Genomic DNA, 10,066 nt, shown 5'->3' with positions numbered 1-10,066 from the left:
TCTGCGAGTCTCTTATCCGTCTGGCTCTGCTCACCGAGCTACAGTTTATCTGCCTTTTCTTTGAAGTGTTCTGCTGTGGGTTCATGGGCTGATTGCAGCCAGGTGAGCTGGTAGGCGGGGTCCAGGTTAAGTGGCAAGACGGGAACGAGACACTCACGCACGCAGACGGGCGAAACCGGGGACAACGGAAGACGCAGGATGAGAGCGGGAGACGGGGAAACACGAGGGAGAGACGGTGGCACGGACGTGACCGCGACACAGCCGGGTCACAGAGAGGGCCTAACTCCACTCAATCACAAGATCCGCACATCTGGGTCCTTTAAAAGTCCAGGTGGGACCTGAGATGGACTGCGCTGATAGGACAAGCCGCTTAAAGCAAACCACTGCAAAACGACAGGAAACAGATGCATAATGAAATGTATTAATAGCCATAATAATGCTTTGACACGCCTTCAATGACAGATTATAATCCTTTCTTTACAGTTTATACACAACTACATGGTAGTGATCTGCTATAATTATACTTCCATTGGAAATAAAAGGATTCACCGTAGCCGGGCTGTGTCCAAATGACATACTATATGTTAATACTCTACAAGTATTGTATATTGTATTGTATTGTAAGCATTGCAGAAGTATTCTCCTCTTTTAATAACTGTTCTTTGTCTGCAAATTCATTGAAGAATAAGGTTATTATTTTTGAAGGAGAAAAAAATCCTGAAAAAGCTGAAAGCTCTGGAAATAGTAAGAGGTGGAAATGTTCGGAAGCTGACCTTAAATTGGGATTGTCAACCTCACGTGGCGCAAATCAGCAATACGATGACACTTCCGGCACGATCTTTTAGGAGACACGGGAGAAACGGGTACAAAACAACAACGACAATAACCGGTTTAAGTGCAGCAGACGGAATATCAAACCGTCCGCGGGTTCTGGAAACATCTTCAAATCTGTGGTAAGTGTTTCTGGGTTTAGACGACGTAACTCGTTGAACGAGGGACACAAACCGCTGCTAAAAACCTGGGTTTGTTTTCAGCACAGGTGCAACGGAGGTCAGCCCGGGAGCGCGCGAGGAGACCACCGGTGAACGGATGTGAGTAGACGTTTGCTTACCGGGGCAGTTGATACAATTAATTAGTTAGTAAACCTCACCTGTAACTGTAGGGGTAACGTTAAAATAAAAAAGTCCACTTTGTGTTTATTTGGAATGGTAGTGCTAGCATTACACAGCTAACGGTAATTAGCATGCTAAAACGTTAGCTGACTGTAGAAGTTGAAAGTACGACCGTCCTGCTGTTGTGCTATGCTAACGTTAGACACGTTAGACACCACGGTATCTTTAGTTCTTTGACTTTTGGGCATTTTTTATTCATTAGACAACATGACGTGTGACGTCTTGAAAAGCTGTGCCTCTAAATTTCTAAACTAGCTAAAGGTAATGGCGCGTACAACGGTTACCGTTAGCTTAAGGCTAAAGGCTAGCACAGCTATCTCAAGGCCACTTGCTAGCTGTTCTTTGTACAGGTTGACCCACGCGTGGATTCAATGTTTTATCTTTGCTCAATGGCTGCTTTGTGCCAGTGATTTGGCTCTGCAAATACAGGTCAGGTACTGGCCTTAACATATATTCTTGGTGCCCTTTTAGAAGATGAACTTGTCTGCTTTGCAGTATTTACACTTGTTGGTTATGCAGGGAGAAACTAATTATGCACATCTTTATGCTGCTGACTGGCTAATGCTGAACTATAAATCTTTGTGTCTCACCCTCCAGTGAGAACAAAAGTCCATTCTTATGCAGGCAGCTCTTTGTTAAGTTGAAATGCCATGTAAGACTCATCATCATCATCTTTTTGTTTTCAACGATAAGGTTCAATTAGTACTTAAAAAGACAGTAAAAAGGCAGTAAAAAGCAAAGTACAGCATCGGTAGGAGCTTTTGCTTTCCTTTTTGTATAATAATAAATGCCATTAGTTAGCTATGATTACTACATATCTCAATGCTGGTGATGTTAAAGTCAGTGTAGTGTTTTGACCTGTGACATAATGATGGCTCGGTGCCATTAACTGTCCCAGTAAAGCCAAGTTCATCCCACTTCACTGTCAAAGACTGTCAAACTTGACTGTCAAACTTGACTGTCAAACTTGTCAGATCGCTGTATTTTCCCGCTGTCTTGAAATCGGTAGAGATGCACCAACTGCGATTTATTTATTTATTTATTTATTTATTTTTTTTTCTGACCTGCAGATTACAATTTTTTTCCCGAAAAACCTACGATTAGCAGCGAGGCTCCAGGCTAACTTCTTTTCACCACCGTGCTGGAGCCGTCCCAAAAATTAACTCCCAACGGTCCTGAAGTCGGTGTTAATTGCCCAAAATTAAAAATGTTATCTATTACTTTATTTTCGGCAATAGTGGTATAATAGTTATTTGCAGAAACACACTGTTAAATCAATGTTTTTTTTAATTGAAATACTTACTTTGTTGGAGAAACTTAATTCCCTCTTTAATATCTATTTCACATTGCTGTGTAAACACAACCGTATTTATTCAAGTTGCTCGCCAAGCAGGACTGTGCTACATGAGATAAATATTGGAAATATGAAACTACTCGGCCGTCTACCGGGGGACAATCGGCTGAAAACAGTTTTTCGATAAGCAGCCGATTTGAGCGTTGCTGCTCTAATAAAAAGGGGGAATATTAATGACATGAGTTTGAGGATAGTATGACAGCCTGGACCGTCATCGTCACACCCAAGCTAACGCCTCCTGATGAAGCTATTTTAAAGCTAACACTTGATAAAACTAATGTCCGGATACATTGATTCATCACAGAAGCAGACGGAAGAGTTTTTGGAATACTTCATGTAATTAGTCAGAGAAAGTCTAGAACTTGGGCAATATCTGATTCAGGTCTGTGCCTAACAACAATTATTATTATTATTATTATTATTATTATTATTATTATTATTATTTTTTTTTAATCTAGTGACTAATTTATCGATTATTCTAAAGGATTTTTTTTTTTTTACTGCTTGATTAATATAACAATTAACTTATAATTTACATTTTTTGTAATGTAAATATATATATTTTTAAATGCATTTCTTCTTATCCGATTAATCAAAGTGATAATCGACAGATTCGTCAATTATCAAAGTATTAATACAGCATGCTTTGTTGTTGTTTTCCCCACAGTGGACGCGGGAGTCTTCCGTGGGAGGAGGTAGTGATTACTAGCTGACAGACAGACGGTATCAGCATACGTTACATGTTCCAATCGGTCATCAGGCGTCCGTGTCCGTCGGTTCCCCTTCGCTGCAGACTCACCATCGTCTTTGCTCCAGAGTCAAAGAGATGCGACGGATCAGTTGCAAAGCTGTGACCGATTTGCCTTTTCGTTATCTGCTTGCTTTTTGATATATGTTTGACCAAAAAAACCCCACATTATTCACGCTGTTCTGCTTTGTACAAGAGTCGAGACGAAATGTGCATAAATCGGCCACTGAGTCTTTTTTTTTTTTTTTTTGAGTGTGCACACAGCGATGAATACAGAACCCTATACTAGCGGTTCCCCTACCATTGCATCGTTCGCTTCGGCTTTAAATTCGTTCAAAATCGGGCAATGCGGCCCCTTCCTGCAGGGTTGTGTGGAGGTGTGTTTATTTCTGCTTCAGAACCGGAATCGCCGTGAAATAATCAGGAAATAACTATTTCATTTCTTGGGTTCACTGGCCAGCTTTTTGAATGCTGTCTTTTACAGACACCAACCGACTAACTGCTGCATATTATACCTATGTTGGAGATGTGCTAATTAACTTCAAGTGTTGTCTGCTTTGTACATTTTACACCTGTTGGTACGGAGGGATTGCTGGACGTTTCATTGATGTTTGAATCAGATGAGTCGTGAGAATTGTCCCCTGATGCTTTTTACGATCCGTCTGCTGCTGTTCACCGCCTGTGGGGCTTTTGCAGATTCAATATGTTTGCCATCATGGGTTCAGATGTTTGTTCACAATGGCCTTTTTTTTTTGGGCATCGATAACTTCATCTGCCCGGCAACTACACATGATTTTGTGTAGTTGGTGAACCCCCGTTTGGAGGCCTTGAAGAAGTACGTGGCATCAACACTGACATCCGTGTTTCCTCTACACAGGGCCATCTGTGTCAGTTTTATCGTGGCTGCCACAGAATCATAAATAATGAAAATTTCATTATGAAAAATGTAATAGAATCATAAAACTGCACCGAATGACACACATTTGGAATAAAAACACCGCTGTCGGGGATCTTGTGAAGACGAGAAGGCAGAAAAAGTAGATATTCGTAAGTGTTTCAGCTCTGTTCAGACTGAATTATTTAATGCATACATCACCAGAAATGGGGTCATACGCCGCGTACACTACACTGATTGTTCTGGTCAGTACTATAGCCGGTGTCAAAACACAGCAGGTGGCTTGTAATGGAGAGAACACGTCCTCCAGCCTAAAAGACCAAGAAAGAAAGAAAGCCTCCGTGCTGAATGAGAGGCTTACTGGGAGCTGATATTACAACGGCTGCTATTGCATTCCACGGAGGTAAAATTGCATGCAGCGCTGATGAAATCCAATAACAGGGAATGCACGAACACTCGGAGCAAAGCACACGGTGTCTTTTTGGACGTGATCTTAATTATCGGAGCACCGACGACATCATGGCTGTAATTTATATTGTGCAGCGGAGGAAACCCCCCCCCCCCCCCCGGCACAAAAGTGTGCTCTGAACGGCATTAAATATGAATTCATGCAATACTTGGATCAAACTAATTACTCATTTTTTTTAACATTGTTTTTAATGCCCTGTGAGTTGAGGTGCGTTCAGGCTGTCAGAACCCCTCCGCCGTGTGCTGAGGATCAATCGGATCGTTTCCAGGAAGTCATCCGGGACGTTAGGACATTACTTTCATTCGGGACTCGACTGATGTTCATCAGGCCCAAAAAGTATCCGAGCGCGCCTTACAGCCATGTGGGCGTACGGAGCTGAAACAAACGCTGCAAACTGACCACTGCAGACACACAGTTTACCTGCGGTTATTACTGAGTAACATCATAATTATGTTATTACGATGCTACATAAACTGTTTACGTCAAGACGTAGAAATGAGTTAATTCTGATCTGAAATAGATTAATGGAGGAGGTGAGGGTATATTTCATGGAAGTCGCTGTCCTGCAGGGCTGTTTCTGCCGCCATGTACACGGTCTGTAACGTCTGTAATGCAATGATGCCGTCATTTTATTTCCCTCCCTGTCGCCGTAAATCTGAAGATATACATTTACTTCCTGTGGGCAGAATTACCGGGAGTATAAATCCTCGAGATAAGCTTCCTCTGTGGTGCCGCTGCTCTGAGGAGATTTTTTTTTTTTTTTTGGTTTGGTTTTTTTTCAGCGTCCAGTGTATACATACTCTGCAAACATGCCGAGTGTGATCAGATCAGACGAATTATTAGTCTCACAGAAAGGAAATGATAACAGGAAGGGGTTCATGCGCCTCATATTTCTAGATGGGGTTTAAATACGGCTCGTGTGGTTTATCGCAGTGTCGCATAACGCTGGAGTCGGCAGTCTTTTAAGAAGTAGCTTGTCAATAGCAATCCAGTGATCGGAGGTCCCAGTGTAGTGACTGCAAAAAAAAAAGATCCCTTGGGCAACCTGTCGCAGTGTAAAATTGATGGTTGCATGGACAAACTGATAGAGTCTACACCGTGCAGAACAAAGCTTAGTTTAGCTCATCTCTGGATATTGTATAATCTGAATTTTGAGCATTTTCATAACGCAGCACACAAGCCTGTTTTTAAAGGAGCATGTGTCTCCTCTGATTGATCCAACGAAACTAATTCAAAATACAGCAGGGCTCACGCTGCGTTATGTCCCCCCCCCCCCCCCCCCCCAAAAAAAAAAAAAAAAAAAAAAATATGTCTACACCACAGTTTTGCTGACAGAGCTGAGTGATGGCTGATGCTGTGACGGAGGAGCCCACTGCTCCTGTGTTCAGGTGTTAGCGACAGGGATTCAGAGCTTACGCTGTCTGGTGTTTCAAAATGTAAAAACACATATTTACGCAGGAAGATACTAGCTGATTACCGCAGCAGACTGATGAGGAGCTTCGTTCAATTCATGAATACATTTTACGTTCATAAATCGGCGGTGCCATCGGGAATCACGTTCTCAGTCGTTGATGGTTGATATCGATGGTTGATCAATGATTGATGGTTGATATCGTGGGGGAAAAAAAAAACGGTTTGATTGCTGTATTTCTCTTGGACCGTCTGTGCGAAAAGCGGCGCTTTTGAGCTGAATTCCTTGTCGCTGGCTTTGGACGAGGAGTGGCTGATTCCCGAAGCTGAAACGAGGAGTGATCTATAGGACAGCTCCTCGTTTCATCTGGCTGGAGTAGCCTTATGATCTCCCCCTTCCCGTTTTGAATGCATTTGTGTTCGTTCTCCCGGTTTTAGCGTCGTAAATGTTGATATTTAATGCCACAAGCGCTCAGAATAACTATGTAGAAACGGTCAATCTTCTCGCCGACGGTCTGGTTGACTTATGTAGGTCATATAGAGGCGTCTGTATTAATCTGAGAATGTTTCAAAGTTCCTCTCAGTAACTTTAAGATGCTTTAAGGAATCAAGATGAATCAGTAACAGGTTGTATTCCACTTGTAAGATTCTCTTTTTTGACATTTTATTCTCTTTTATTATTTTTTTTTTCAAACACCCACCTGATGTGTGGGTTGAGCTTCAGCTTCAGCAGAAAAAGGATGAAATGGAGTAAAATGAGAGGAATTGAAAGCACAGCTGAGACCTAATGCTGATGTTTTTTTTGAAGCTCTGAAAGGATCAGAGACATGGTGTCATTTCACCCTCCGATGGGCGAGCAGAGGAGGGGAAGCCTGCGTCCGTGTCATGTCGCTACGCCCGCTAACGCGCACCTCGAGTGCCCGCACATGCGGGTGAGTTGTGTAGCAACTGTTGCCGGTTAAATGGATCGACTGTATTAAAGTCAAAAGCAGCGTCCGTCCCGCGCCGGTTTGCTGAACGAGTGTGACGGAGCGCATCGGCGGACGCCTCCGTCACCGCAGAGAGAAACCAGTTCACCGCAATCAAACGAGCTCCGAGTCGGAGGGTTTTCTCTCTCTCTCTCTCTCTCTCTCTCTCTCTCTCTCTCTCTCTCTCTCTCTCTCTCTCTCTCTCTCTCTCTCTCTCTCTCTCTCTCTCCTCACATCTCGTCCCTTCTTCCTCTCTCATTTGTCTTTTGCTCGCGGCACTGATGTCTTCCCCATTACCTCTGATTTGGCTTGTCTGCTTGTGAATACCTAATCACGCTGAAGATGCCCCACTTCCATTCCTTGAAGGCTTCATTCTCCTCTCGTCTCGTGGGAGATGTGGACAGTTCACACAGGCGTAAAATAAAAGCGCCCTCACGTGTCATGACCTTTTTCCTTTTGCTCGCCCACCCACACGGACACACGTCTGCGCAGGTTTTTTGTAGGAAATCAATTATGAATGGGTTTCTCTACGCCCACAAGAGTAGAAATACAAGTACCCCAAACACCCGTTATTTTTTAATAATCATTGTTTTTGCGTCTTTTTGGATATCTGCTTGTCTTTAATGCTCCCGATGTACGACTGCAAGCTCCCTAACATGTCTTCTGTTTCTCTAAAGGCAGCGCTAGATGTTCAGACACCAGTCAAGACGAAAACCTTCTGCTGCTGCTGCTGCTGCTTCAGAATAAGGTAGAACCAACAAACTGTGTGTGTGTGTGTGTGTGTGTGTGTGTCCCATTCTTTGTAGTCCTCACCACTGGATGTACTGGATATTGAGTGTGGTCTGTTGAGAGTTTAGTGTGTGAAAATCCAAAGGGATGATAGCTTTGACATTTGACTATAGATGAGTTATGACCATACATAAATGATATCTCTTCACGCTGCTTTATGACGCTGATCATATATATATATATATATATATATATATATATATATATATATATATATATATATATATATATATATATATATATTATACGCACGCGTTGGCCGTCTGAACTCTTTGTAGCACATTCAGGATCTCGCTCTGTTCTCTTGTAAACACAACTGCACTATAAACCGTGAACAGGGAATATGACCACAGCCCTAGTTTTCATATAAAAAAATAAAAAAAGAGCCGACTAACTGGGCTGCCGCCTGTTTGATTTGCACGTGTTCTTTGATGTGCTGCGCCTTGTGAGTGTCTTGTGAGAGTGCCAAGGGAACTGAAGCAGTAATTCATGGTATCTGGTGGGCGATGATTGCATCTGTCTCCCTCTACATGAGTGCTCTTGAGGGAATCGTGTTAGTTAGTCCATGCATGTTCGTGTGTGTGTGTGTGTGTGTTTGTTTGGGAGTGTTATAGCTGCAAGTGTTGTCAAAACTCGGTCTTTCATTTCTAAATTTCTTTTCATTTGTGGATACTTTGCCTCATGAATTCACTGACGTGTGTGTGTGTGTGTGTGTGTGTGTGTGTGTGGGGGGGGGGGGGGGGTGCTGTCGTGCACTGGGCCCCCGTGAACAACTTTAAAACACAAAGACAATCAGCATCTGTTGCGTGGGATCAAAAGGAATTGAGCCCCTAATAGTGTTAACAAAGATAACACAGCTGATGATTATTTTCATTACTTGATTCACTGTTTAGTCTGTAAAACATCGTGAGAAAAAAAACAGTTTCCCAGAATCCAAAGGGGATGTTTAGTGATTGCTTTGTATGTCTGACCAACAGCCTGAACCCAGAGTAAAACATTTCACAACTTAATAAGGAAGCAAGTTGAGACGTTTGTGTGATAATTGACCTGCATTTTGACTTATTGATTATTCAGCTAATCGTTCAGCTTTATCAGGAGGAATACATACATCCAGCACATTATTACCCATCAGGAGGTATGGAAGGTAAAACACGCACCATCTTTATGTTTCTACATTTTTTGGATTAGAGCCTGGTCGATATTATATTAGCACAGAAATATCTGTGCGTGTGTGTTGGCCAATTAGTTTGAGTAGTTATGTTTTGCCAAATGTAGAAACATTGTTGCCATTACATAGTTTGTCCACCATAGAACCCTTACAAGTGTCTTATTTCATTTAACTGAACTAAACGTACGTATTTAGTTTATTTAAAAAAAAAAAGCATTGACATCCTAATGAGCTTCAAAAGCACCAGTTCTAACTTGCTCTTCTTCTTCTTTCATTACCAAATTGCAAATCGGCAACATTGAAGCCCTTTCCAGCAACCTCTGCAGTAAAGTTCAAGTGTGTGAGCGAGAATGTAAGGACATCCGTTTTAACGACCACTTAAACCAGCATCGAGTCTCAGTCCTAAGAGAAGCCTAAACCAAACTTATTTTAGTCTCCGCTAACTCAAAGAGCCGATTGTACCTCCGTCTGGATTTGTGCGCCGCAGTCAACTGACCCCCCCCCCCCCCCCACACACACACCCCTTCCTGAGGTGTCACTGACTGCAGAACCACAGGAACAGGCTTGAGGGAGACTTGTCTGAATTATTTCCCTCTCTTTTCATTTTTTTGTGTGTTAATCTCCTCGAGCGCATGCTCTCGCACAAAGCCCGTATTCTCCGTCCGAGCCGCTCATTGTCACACTTTTGCTCGCCAGGAGACGGTGGGTGGGCATCTACCGTCTCCAGGGTACGAACGCATCTATAAGCATCTGTTTTATCTTCAGACCCCCCGAACCACCACTTCCACCACGTGCCGTGATCCAACCCCCTCTGTCTCGCACAACTTTGTCAACAACCGTCCTCATCCTCTCACGCTGTGCTCGTGGTGGAATGTTTCCCGTGACGTGGAAGCGCTCCTATGAAGAAGACAAATGGGAGACACAGCTCCCGGTGCGTTAATAGACTGAGCATCCGTGTTATTGATTTGAAGGATGAATTGAGCAGATCTCGCGAACGGATCCCCGACGCATGAATCGTCTGTTATCGGCCGTTAACGGCTCACAGATGTTGTCGGTGTAGATGCTGGCCGATCGGTAACGTGGACTTGAGGCA

General features: G+C 43.1%; 1 long non-coding RNA gene across 2 annotated transcripts; it reads left to right on the top strand.

Annotated features, from left to right (window-relative positions):
• Positions 1–834: 834 nt before the first annotated feature.
• LOC137867617 (uncharacterized) lies at positions 835–7,766 on the top strand. Of its 2 annotated transcripts, none has more exons than XR_011102189.1 (3): positions 835–953; positions 1,040–1,091; positions 7,694–7,766. It is a non-coding gene; the product is annotated as an uncharacterized lncRNA (long non-coding RNA). The 2 variants fall into 2 exon arrangements; XR_011102188.1 differs by having other exon boundaries at positions 1,035–1,091.
• Positions 7,767–10,066: the final 2,300 nt, after the last annotated feature.

The sequence above is a fragment of the Cebidichthys violaceus genome, unplaced genomic scaffold (genome assembly GCF_023349555.1).
Source record: "Cebidichthys violaceus isolate CVI_PGR_0920_01 unplaced genomic scaffold, fCebVio1.0.p SCAF_9, whole genome shotgun sequence".
Lineage (NCBI taxonomy): Eukaryota > Metazoa > Chordata > Actinopteri > Perciformes > Stichaeidae > Cebidichthys > Cebidichthys violaceus.
The sequence above is the reverse complement of the archived record's forward strand: the minus strand, read 5'-3'. Positions and strand labels throughout refer to the sequence as shown.